The sequence below is a fragment of the Schistocerca gregaria genome, unplaced genomic scaffold, assembly GCF_023897955.1.
Source record: "Schistocerca gregaria isolate iqSchGreg1 unplaced genomic scaffold, iqSchGreg1.2 ptg000470l, whole genome shotgun sequence".
In the NCBI taxonomy this organism is placed as follows: domain Eukaryota; kingdom Metazoa; phylum Arthropoda; class Insecta; order Orthoptera; family Acrididae; genus Schistocerca; species Schistocerca gregaria.
Window position 1 is genome coordinate 3645067 of NW_026061884.1, and position 12854 is coordinate 3657920.

General features: G+C 46.3%; 3 non-coding genes across 3 annotated transcripts; all 3 read right to left on the reverse strand.

Annotated features, from left to right (window-relative positions):
- Positions 1-2354: 2354 nt before the first annotated feature.
- Trnai-aau (transfer RNA isoleucine (anticodon AAU)) lies at positions 2355-2426 on the reverse strand. Its single transcript has one exon. It is a non-coding gene; the product is annotated as a tRNA-Ile (tRNA).
- A 2981-nt stretch (positions 2427-5407) lies between these two features.
- Positions 5408-5479, reverse strand: Trnai-aau (transfer RNA isoleucine (anticodon AAU)). The gene has a single exon. It is a non-coding gene; the product is annotated as a tRNA-Ile (tRNA).
- A 6019-nt stretch (positions 5480-11498) lies between these two features.
- On the reverse strand, positions 11499-11570 carry Trnai-aau (transfer RNA isoleucine (anticodon AAU)). Its single transcript has one exon. It is a non-coding gene; the product is annotated as a tRNA-Ile (tRNA).
- Positions 11571-12854: the final 1284 nt, after the last annotated feature.

The window sequence follows — 12854 nt, forward strand, 5'->3', positions numbered from 1 at the left end:
TATGTGACTCAAAAGCCGAACGAGTTACTTTCCGACGTTGTTTTAGATGTGCAAGTGATAGTCAAAACTCGCTGTGTCGGCACTCTGCCGACCATTTCGCTAGTTAACACCGGTCTTGTTGTGTGTGTTTCAAGCTCAAGAGCATCTCCAAGCAAAAAATGGTCAACAGCAACATTCAGACGGTTTCGTACTGCTCAATTGCTACATTAAAACGTTATGTTTCTTTTTCAGAACTGGAAAAACACAAGCGTGACAGCATTCGAACCTGTAATCTTCAGATCCGAAGTCCGACGCCTTATCCATTAGGCCACACGGTCACTGACGACCAACATTTACATGTATACGACTCATCTCGAAACGCTCACACCCCTGAGGATTTGTGTTTTCGTTCTACACAGCCGCTGCCCCTTGCTCTTTCCCACCCATTCGTTACATTCAACCTCTGACGAGACCGACCAAATATAGACTGTGAAACAAGACCACACACTTTGTGCATTCGGAATCGAAGGCAGGGCGTCCCTCGCCGCATTTGCTACGATTGCCATTTGCTACTTCTGCAGAAGCGGCGGCGGCGACGACGACGACGACGACGACGACGACGACGAATATCGCGAGAGGCTCTGAGATATGTGAGAAATACATCTATAAAATGTAATTCAGACTGCCTCGTCCCACCTTATGCTGTACCGCTTTGGCAAATGCTTTATCTGCGCCATTCGCCTTAATCGCATCTGAGAGTGATTCTTAAAAAAACGCCTGTCGCTAATTGTTCGTCATCACAGGTACTGTTTGCTATACGGCCACGACGCGCAACTGATTTCCAAAATTCATCTTTCACCTGTGAGGATGGAACTTACGACCGCTGGTTTATTAGACCAGTGCTCTACCACTGAGCTAAAGAGGCGCGGCCTAGCGGTACTCTTGGGTACTTCGTCCTTACGGTCGTCTGCATCATCAGACTTTAGCTGACAACACTTCATATTACCGGCTAATATTTGCAGCTATGGCGACAAATTACTGCTTGACTACACATCTGACACGTAACCGATGTGCTCTCCAAACAACAACACTTGCATTTCAGAACATGTCTTTCACACATGTCTACAAAATCACCTTCACCTTCAAATACAGCTTCCTTGCGACTGACAGAGACGTAGGCAAAGTTTAAAGTTGCTATTTCCATTAAATCTCGTTAATCAGAAAAACGGTAATTTACACTTGCAGCGGAACAAAATTCCGTTCCGCCCAGCGTCTGGCTCGAACCCACAACCCTGGGATTAAGAGTCTGACGCTCTACCGACTGAGCTAGCCGGCTACCTCGGTGAATACTTGCCGGGTAGCACGTCACACAGTACTCGTTTGGGTTGGGTGGTCCCATACAGAATCTCTCCATGATGCCTAATGTTTTCCTAACGTCACACTCGTCACGTACTTCACTTTTATGTCATAATCATTTCTGAGAGGTAAAGAAATTGCATGACAACATGCAGAGCTAGTGGCGTCAAAATTAACGCACATACTTTATGTGACTCAAAAGCCGAACGAGTTACTTTCCGACGTTGTTTTAGATGTGCAAGTGATAGTCAAAACTCGCTGTGTCGGCACTCTGCCGACCATTTCGCTAGTTAACACCGGTCTTGTTGTGTGTGTTTCAAGCTCAAGAGCATCTCCAAGCAAAAAATGGTCAACAGCAACATTCAGACGGTTTCGTACTGCTCAATTGCTACATTAAAACGTTATGTTTCTTTTTCAGAACTGGAAAAACACAAGCGTGACAGCATTCGAACCTGTAATCTTCAGATCCGAAGTGCGACGCCTTATCCATTAGGCCACACGGTCACTGACGACCAACATTTACAAGTATACGACTCATCTCGAAACGCTCACACCCCTGAGGATTTGTGTTTTCGTTCTACACAGCCGCTGCCCCTTGCTCTTTCCCACCCATTCGTTACATTCAACCTCTGACGAGACCGACCAAATATAGACTGTGAAACAAGACCACACACTTTGTGCATTCGGAATCGAAGGCAGGGCGTCCCTCGCCGCATTTGCTACGATTGCCATTTGCTACTTCTGCAGAAGCGGCGGCGGCGACGACGACGACGACGACGACGACGACGACGAATATCGCGAGAGGCTCTGAGATATGTGAGAAATACATCTATAAAATGTAATTCAGACTGCCTCGTCCCACCTTATGCTGTACCGCTTTGGCAAATGCTTTATCTGCGCCATTCGCCTTAATCGCATCTGAGAGTGATTCTTAAAAAAACGCCTGTCGCTAATTGTTCGTCATCACAGGTACTGTTTGCTATACGGCCACGACGCGCAACTGATTTCCAAAATTCATCTTTCTCCTGTGAGGATTGAACTTACGACCGCTGGTTTATTAGACCAGTGCTCTACCACTGAGCTAAAGAGGCGCGGCCTAGCGGTACTCTTGGGTACTTCGTCCTTACGGTCGTCTGCATCATCAGACTTTAGCTGACAACACTTCATATTACCGGCTAATATTTGCAGCTATGGCGACAAATTACTGCTTGACTACACATCTGACACGTAACCGATGTGCTCTCCAAACAACAACACTTGCATTTCAGAACATGTCTTTCACACATGTCTACAAAATCACCTTCACCTTCAAATACAGCTTCCTTGCGACTGACAGAGACGTAGGCAAAGTTTAAAGTTGCTATTTACATTAAATCTCGTTAATCAGAAAAACGGTAATTTACACTTGCAGCGGAACAAAATTCCGTTCCGCCCAGCGTCTGGCTCGAACCCACAACCCTGGGATTAAGAGTCTGACGCTCTACCGACTGAGCTAGCCGGCTACCTCGGTGAATATCTGCCGGGTAGCAAGTCACACAGTACTCGTTTGGGTTGGGTGGTCCCATACAGAATCTCTCCATGATGCCTAATGTTTTCCTAACGTCACACTCGTCACGTACTTCACTTTTATGTCATAATCATTTCTGAGAGGTAAAGAAATTGCATGACAACATGCAGAGCTAGTGGCGTCAAAATTAACGCACATACTTTATGTGACTCAAAAGCCGAACGAGTTACTTTCCGACGTTGTTTTAGATGTGCAAGTGATAGTCAAAACTCGCTGTGTCGGCACTCTGCCGACCATTTCGCTAGTTAACACCGGTCTTGTTGTGTGTGTTTCAAGCTCAAGAGCATCTCCAAGCAAAAAATGGTCAACAGCAACATTCAGACGGTTTCGTACTGCTCAATTGCTACATTAAAACGTTATGTTTCTTTTTCAGAACTGGAAAAACACAAGCGTGACAGCATTCGAACCTGTAATCTTCAGATCCGAAGTGCGACGCCTTATCCATTAGGCCACACGGTCACTGACGACCAACATTTACATGTATACGACTCATCTCGAAACGCTCACACCCCTGAGGATTTGTGTTTTCGTTCTACACAGCCGCTGCCCCTTGCTCTTTCCCACCCATTCGTTACATTCAACCTCTGACGAGACCGACCAAATATAGACTGTGAAACAAGACCACACACTTTGTGCATTCGGAATCGAAGGCAGGGCGTCCCTCGCCGCATTTGCTACGATTGCCATTTGCTACTTCTGCAGAAGCGGCGGCGGCGACGACGACGACGACGACGACGACGACGACGAATATCGCGAGAGGCTCTGAGATATGTGAGAAATACATCTATAAAATGTAATTCAGACTGCCTCGTCCCACCTTATGCTGTACCGCTTTGGCAAATGCTTTATCTGCGCCATTCGCCTTAATCGCATCTGAGAGTGATTCTTAAAAAAACGCCTGTCGCTAATTGTTCGTCATCACAGGTACTGTTTGCTATACGGCCACGACGCGCAACTGATTTCCAAAATTCATCTTTCACCTGTGAGGATGGAACTTACGACCGCTGGTTTATTAGACCAGTGCTCTACCACTGAGCTAAAGAGGCGCGGCCTAGCGGTACTCTTGGGTACTTCGTCCTTACGGTCGTCTGCATCATCAGACTTTAGCTGACAACACTTCATATTACCGGCTAATATTTGCAGCTATGGCGACAAATTACTGCTTGACTACACATCTGACACGTAACCGATGTGCTCTCCAAACAACAACACTTGCATTTCAGAACATGTCTTTCACACATGTCTACAAAATCACCTTCACCTTCAAATACAGCTTCCTTGCGACTGACAGAGACGTAGGCAAAGTTTAAAGTTGCTATTTCCATTAAATCTCGTTAATCAGAAAAACGGTAATTTACACTTGCAGCGGAACAAAATTCCGTTCCGCCCAGCGTCTGGCTCGAACCCACAACCCTGGGATTAAGAGTCTGACGCTCTACCGACTGAGCTAGCCGGCTACCTCGGTGAATATCTGCCGGGTAGCAAGTCACACAGTACTCGTTTGGGTTGGGTGGTCCCATACAGAATCTCTCCATGATGCCTAATGTTTTCCTAACGTCACACTCGTCACGTACTTCACTTTTATGTCATAATCATTTCTGAGAGGTAAAGAAATTGCATGACAACATGCAGAGCTAGTGGCGTCAAAATTAACGCACATACTTTATGTGACTCAAAAGCCGAACGAGTTACTTTCCGACGTTGTTTTAGATGTGCAAGTGATAGTCAAAACTCGCTGTGTCGGCACTCTGCCGACCATTTCGCTAGTTAACACCGGTCTTGTTGTGTGTGTTTCAAGCTCAAGAGCATCTCCAAGCAAAAAATGGTCAACAGCAACATTCAGACGGTTTCGTACTGCTCAATTGCTACATTAAAACGTTATGTTTCTTTTTCAGAACTGGAAAAACACAAGCGTGACAGCATTCGAACCTGTAATCTTCAGATCCGAAGTGCGACGCCTTATCCATTAGGCCACACGGTCACTGACGACCAACATTTACATGTATACGACTCATCTCGAAACGCTCACACCCCTGAGGATTTGTGTTTTCGTTCTACACAGCCGCTGCCCCTTGCTCTTTCCCACCCATTCGTTACATTCAACCTCTGACGAGACCGACCAAATATAGACTGTGAAACAAGACCACACACTTTGTGCATTCGGAATCGAAGGCAGGGCGTCCCTCGCCGCATTTGCTACGATTGCCATTTGCTACTTCTGCAGAAGCGGCGGCGGCGACGACGACGACGACGACGACGACGACGACGACGACGACGAATATCGCGAGAGGCTCTGAGATATGTGAGAAATACATCTATAAAATGTAATTCAGACTGCCTCGTCCCACCTTATGCTGTACCGCTTTGGCAAATGCTTTATCTGCGCCATTCGCCTTAATCGCATCTGAGAGTGATTCTTAAAAAAACGCCTGTCGCTAATTGTTCGTCATCACAGGTACTGTTTGCTATACGGCCACGACGCGCAACTGATTTCCAAAATTCATCTTTCTCCTGTGAGGATTGAACTTACGACCGCTGGTTTATTAGACCAGTGCTCTACCACTGAGCTAAAGAGGCGCGGCCTAGCGGTACTCTTGGGTACTTCGTCCTTACGGTCGTCTGCATCATCAGACTTTAGCTGACAACACTTCATATTACCGGCTAATATTTGCAGCTATGGCGACAAATTACTGCTTGACTACACATCTGACACGTAACCGATGTGCTCTCCAAACAACAACACTTGCATTTCAGAACATGTCTTTCACACATGTCTACAAAATCACCTTCACCTTCAAATACAGCTTCCTTGCGACTGACAGAGACGTAGGCAAAGTTTAAAGTTGCTATTTACATTAAATCTCGTTAATCAGAAAAACGGTAATTTACACTTGCAGCGGAACAAAATTCCGTTCCGCCCAGCGTCTGGCTCGAACCCACAACCCTGGGATTAAGAGTCTGACGCTCTACCGACTGAGCTAGCCGGCTACCTCGGTGAATATCTGCCGGGTAGCAAGTCACACAGTACTCGTTTGGGTTGGGTGGTCCCATACAGAATCTCTCCATGATGCCTAATGTTTTCCTAACGTCACACTCGTCACGTACTTCACTTTTATGTCATAATCATTTCTGAGAGGTAAAGAAATTGCATGACAACATGCAGAGCTAGTGGCGTCAAAATTAACGCACATACTTTATGTGACTCAAAAGCCGAACGAGTTACTTTCCGACGTTGTTTTAGATGTGCAACTGATAGTCAAAACTCGCTGTGTCGGCACTCTGCCGACCATTTCGCTAGTTAACACCGGTCTTGTAGTGTGTGTTTCAAGCTCAAGAGCATCTCCAAGCAAAAAATGGTCAACAGCAACATTCAGACGGTTTCGTACTGCTCAATTGCTACATTAAAACGTTATGTTTCTTTTTCAGAACTGGAAAAACACAAGCGTGACAGCATTCGAACCTGTAATCTTCAGATCCGAAGTCCGACGCCTTATCCATTAGGCCACACGGTCACTGACGACCAACATTTACATGTATACGACTCATCTCGAAACGCTCACACCCCTGAGGATTTGTGTTTTCGTTCTACACAGCCGCTGCCCCTTGCTCTTTCCCACCCATTCGTTACATTCAACCTCTGACGAGACCGACCAAATATAGACTGTGAAACAAGACCACACACTTTGTGCATTCGGAATCGAAGGCAGGGCGTCCCTCGCCGCATTTGCTACGATTGCCATTTGCTACTTCTGCAGAAGCGGCGGCGGCGGCGACGACGACGACGACGACGACGACGAATATCGCGAGAGGCTCTGAGATATGTGAGAAATACATCTATAAAATGTAATTCAGACTGCCTCGTCCCACCTTATGCTGTACCGCTTTGGCAAATGCTTTATCTGCGCCATTCGCCTTAATCGCATCTGAGAGTGATTCTTAAAAAAACGCCTGTCGCTAATTGTTCGTCATCACAGGTACTGTTTGCTATACGGCCACGACGCGCAACTGATTTCCAAAATTCATCTTTCACCTGTGAGGATGGAACTTACGACCGCTGGTTTATTAGACCAGTGCTCTACCACTGAGCTAAAGAGGCGCGGCCTAGCGGTACTCTTGGGTACTTCGTCCTTACGGTCGTCTGCATCATCAGACTTTAGCTGACAACACTTCATATTACCGGCTAATATTTGCAGCTATGGCGACAAATTACTGCTTGACTACACATCTGACACGTAACCGATGTGCTCTCCAAACAACAACACTTGCATTTCAGAACATGTCTTTCACACATGTCTACAAAATCACCTTCACCTTCAAATACAGCTTCCTTGCGACTGACAGAGACGTAGGCAAAGTTTAAAGTTGCTATTTCCATTAAATCTCGTTAATCAGAAAAACGGTAATTTACACTTGCAGCGGAACAAAATTCCGTTCCGCCCAGCGTCTGGCTCGAACCCACAACCCTGGGATTAAGAGTCTGACGCTCTACCGACTGAGCTAGCCGGCTACCTCGGTGAATACCTGTCGGGTAGCACGTCACACAGTACTCGTTTGGGTTGGGTGGTCCCATACAGAATCTCTCCATGATGCCTAATGTTTTCCTAACGTCACACTCGTCACGTACTTCACTTTTATGTCAAAATCATTTCTGAGAGGTAAAGAAATTGCATGACAACATGCAGAGCTAGTGGCGTCAAAATTAACGCACATACTTTATGTGACTCAAAAGCCGAACGAGTTACTTTCCGACGTTGTTTTAGATGTGCAAGTGATAGTCAAAACTCGCTGTGTCGGCACTCTGCCGACCATTTCGCTAGTTAACACCGGTCTTGTTGTGTGTGTTTCAAGCTCAAGAGCATCTCCAAGCAAAAAATGGTCAACAGCAACATTCAGACGGTTTCGTACTGCTCAATTGCTACATTAAAACGTTATGTTTCTTTTTCAGAACTGGAAAAACACAAGCGTGACAGCATTCGAACCTGTAATCTTCAGATCCGAAGTCCGACGCCTTATCCATTACGCCACACGGTCACTGACGACCAACATTTACATGTATACGACTCATCTCGAAACGCTCACACCCCTGAGGATTTGTGTTTTCGTTCTACACAGCCGCTGCCCCTTGCTCTTTCCCACCCATTCGTTACATTCAACCTCTGACGAGACCGACCAAATATAGACTGTGAAACAAGACCACACACTTTGTGCATTCGGAATCGAAGGCAGGGCGTCCCTCGCCGCATTTGCTACGATTGCCATTTGCTACTTCTGCAGAAGCGGCGGCGACGACGACGACGACGACGACGACGACGACGACGACGACGAATATCGCGAGAGGCTCTGAGATATGTGAGAAATACATCTATAAAATGTAATTCAGACTGCCTCGTCCCACCTTATGCTGTACCGCTTTGGCAAATGCTTTATCTGCGCCATTCGCCTTAATCGCATCTGAGAGTGATTCTTAAAAAAACGCCTGTCGCTAATTGTTCGTCATCACAGGTACTGTTTGCTATACGGCCACGACGCGCAACTGATTTCCAAAATTCATCTTTCACCTGTGAGGATGGAACTTACGACCGCTGGTTTATTAGACCAGTGCTCTACCACTGAGCTAAAGAGGCGCGGCCTAGCGGTACTCTTGGGTACTTCGTCCTTACGGTCGTCTGCATCATCAGACTTTAGCTGACAACACTTCATATTACCGGCTAATATTTGCAGCTATGGCGACAAATTACTGCTTGACTACACATCTGACACGTAACCGATGTGCTCTCCAAACAACAACACTTGCATTTCAGAACATGTCTTTCACACATGTCTACAAAATCACCTTCACCTTCAAATACAGCTTCCTTGCGACTGACAGAGACGTAGGCAAAGTTTAAAGTTGCTATTTCCATTAAATATCGTTAATCAGAAAAACGGTAATTTACACTTGCAGCGGAACAAAATTCCGTTCCGCCCAGCGTCTGGCTCGAACCCACAACCCTGGGATTAAGAGTCTGACGCTCTACCGACTGAGCTAGCCGGCTACCTCGGTGAATACTTGCCGGGTAGCACGTCACACAGTACTCGTTTGGGTTGGGTGGTCCCATACAGAATCTCTCCATGATGCCTAATGTTTTCCTAACGTCACACTCGTCACGTACTTCACTTTTATGTCATAATCATTTCTGAGAGGTAAAGAAATTGCATGACAACATGCAGAGCTAGTGGCGTCAAAATTAACGCACATACTTTATGTGACTCAAAAGCCGAACGAGTTACTTTCCGACGTTGTTTTAGATGTGCAAGTGATAGTCAAAACTCGCTGTGTCGGCACTCTGCCGACCATTTCGCTAGTTAACACCGGTCTTGTTGTGTGTGTTTCAAGCTCAAGAGCATCTCCAAGCAAAAAATGGTCAACAGCAACATTCAGACGGTTTCGTACTGCTCAATTGCTACATTAAAACGTTATGTTTCTTTTTCAGAACTGGAAAAACACAAGCGTGACAGCATTCGAACCTGTAATCTTCAGATCCGAAGTGCGACGCCTTATCCATTAGGCCACACGGTCACTGACGACCAACATTTACATGTATACGACTCATCTCGAAACGCTCACACCCCTGAGGATTTGTGTTTTCGTTCTACACAGCCGCTGCCCCTTGCTCTTTCCCACCCATTCGTTACATTCAACCTCTGACGAGACCGACCAAATATAGACTGTGAAACAAGACCACACACTTTGTGCATTCGGAATCGAAGGCAGGGCGTCCCTCGCCGCATTTGCTACGATTGCCATTTGCTACTTCTGCAGAAGCGGCGGCGGCGACGACGACGACGACGACGACGACGACGAATATCGCGAGAGGCTCTGAGATATGTGAGAAATACATCTATAAAATGTAATTCAGACTGCCTCGTCCCACCTTATGCTGTACCGCTTTGGCAAATGCTTTATCTGCGCCATTCGCCTTAATCGCATCTGAGAGTGATTCTTAAAAAAACGCCTGTCGCTAATTGTTCGTCATCACAGGTACTGTTTGCTATACGGCCACGACGCGCAACTGATTTCCAAAATTCATCTTTCACCTGTGAGGATGGAACTTACGACCGCTGGTTTATTAGACCAGTGCTCTACCACTGAGCTAAAGAGGCGCGGCCTAGCGGTACTCTTGGGTACTTCGTCCTTACGGTCGTCTGCATCATCAGACTTTAGCTGACAACACTTCATATTACCGGCTAATATTTGCAGCTATGGCGACAAATTACTGCTTGACTACACATCTGACACGTAACCGATGTGCTCTCCAAACAACAACACTTGCATTTCAGAACATGTCTTTCACACATGTCTACAAAATCACCTTCACCTTCAAATACAGCTTCCTTGCGACTGACAGAGACGTAGGCAAAGTTTAAAGTTGCTATTTACATTAAATCTCGTTAATCAGAAAAACGGTAATTTACACTTGCAGCGGAACAAAATTCCGTTCCGCCCAGCGTCTGGCTCGAACCCACAACCCTGGGATTAAGAGTCTGACGCTCTACCGACTGAGCTAGCCGGCTACCTCGGTGAATATCTGCCGGGTAGCAAGTCACACAGTACTCGTTTGGGTTGGGTGGTCCCATACAGAATCTCTCCATGATGCCTAATGTTTTCCTAACGTCACACTCGTCACGTACTTCACTTTTATGTCATAATCATTTCTGAGAGGTAAAGAAATTGCATGACAACATGCAGAGCTAGTGGCGTCAAAATTAACGCACATACTTTATGTGACTCAAAAGCCGAACGAGTTACTTTCCGACGTTGTTTTAGATGTGCAACTGATAGTCAAAACTCGCTGTGTCGGCACTCTGCCGACCATTTCGCTAGTTAACACCGGTCTTGTAGTGTGTGTTTCAAGCTCAAGAGCATCTCCAAGCAAAAAATGGTCAACAGCAACATTCAGACGGTTTCGTACTGCTCAATTGCTACATTAAAACGTTATGTTTCTTTTTCAGAACTGGAAAAACACAAGCGTGACAGCATTCGAACCTGTAATCTTCAGATCCGAAGTCCGACGCCTTATCCATTAGGCCACACGGTCACTGACGACCAACATTTACATGTATACGACTCATCTCGAAACGCTCACACCCCTGAGGATTTGTGTTTTCGTTCTACACAGCCGCTGCCCCTTGCTCTTTCCCACCCATTCGTTACATTCAACCTCTGACGAGACCGACCAAATATAGACTGTGAAACAAGACCACACACTTTGTGCATTCGGAATCGAAGGCAGGGCGTCCCTCGCCGCATTTGCTACGATTGCCATTTGCTACTTCTGCAGAAGCGGCGGCGGCGACGACGACGTCGACGACGACGACGACGACGACGAATATCGCGAGAGGCTCTGAGATATGTGAGAAATACATCTATAAAATGTAATTCAGACTGCCTCGTCCCACCTTATGCTGTACCGCTTTGGCAAATGCTTTATCTGCGCCATTCGCCTTAATCGCATCTGAGAGTGATTCTTAAAAAAACGCCTGTCGCTAATTGTTCGTCATCACAGGTACTGTTTGCTATACGGCCACGACGCGCAACTGATTTCCAAAATTCATCTTTCTCCTGTGAGGATTGAACTTACGACCGCTGGTTTATTAGACCAGTGCTCTACCACTGAGCTAAAGAGGCGCGGCCTAGCGGTACTCTTGGGTACTTCGTCCTTACGGTCGTCTGCATCATCAGACTTTAGCTGACAACACTTCATATTACCGGCTAATATTTGCAGCTATGGCGACAAATTACTGCTTGACTACACATCTGACACGTAACCGATGTGCTCTCCAAACAACAACACTTGCATTTCAGAACATGTCTTTCACACATGTCTACAAAATCACCTTCACCTTCAAATACAGCTTCCTTGCGACTGACAGAGACGTAGGCAAAGTTTAAAGTTGCTATTTCCATTAAATCTCGTTAATCAGAAAAACGGTAATTTACACTTGCAGCGGAACAAAATTCCGTTCCGCCCAGCGTCTGGCTCGAACCCACAACCCTGGGATTAAAAGTCTGACGCTCTACCGACTGAGCTAGCCGGCTACCTCGGTGAATATCTGCCGGGTAGCAAGTCACACAGTACTCGTTTGGGTTGGGTGGTCCCATACAGAATCTCTCCATGATGCCTAATGTTTTCCTAACGTCACACTCGTCACGTACTTCACTTTTATGTCATAATCATTTCTGAGAGGTAAAGAAATTGCATGACAACATGCAGAGCTAGTGGCGTCAAAATTAACGCACATACTTTATGTGACTCAAAAGCCGAACGAGTTACTTTCCGACGTTGTTTTAGATGTGCAACTGATAGTCAAAACTCGCTGTGTCGGCACTCTGCCGACCATTTCGCTAGTTAACACCGGTCTTGTAGTGTGTGTTTCAAGCTCAAGAGCATCTCCAAGCAAAAAATGGTCAACAGCAACATTCAGACGGTTTCGTACTGCTCAATTGCTACATTAAAACGTTATGTTTCTTTTTCAGAACTGGAAAAACACAAGCGTGACAGCATTCGAACCTGTAATCTTCAGATCCGAAGTCCGACGCCTTATCCATTACGCCACACGGTCACTGACGACCAACATTTACATGTATACGACTCATCTCGAAACGCTCACACCCCTGAGGATTTGTGTTTTCGTTCTACACAGCCGCTGCCCCTTGCTCTTTCCCACCCATTCGTTACATTCAACCTCTGACGAGACCGACCAAATATAGACTGTGAAACAAGACCACACACTTTGTGCATTCGGAATCGAAGGCAGGGCGTCCCTCGCCGCATTTGCTACGATTGCCATTTGCTACTTCTGCAGAAGCGGCGGCGGCGACGACGACGACGACGACGACGACGACGACGACGAATATCGCGAGAGGCTCTGAGATATGTGAGAAATACATCTATAAAATGTAATTCAGACT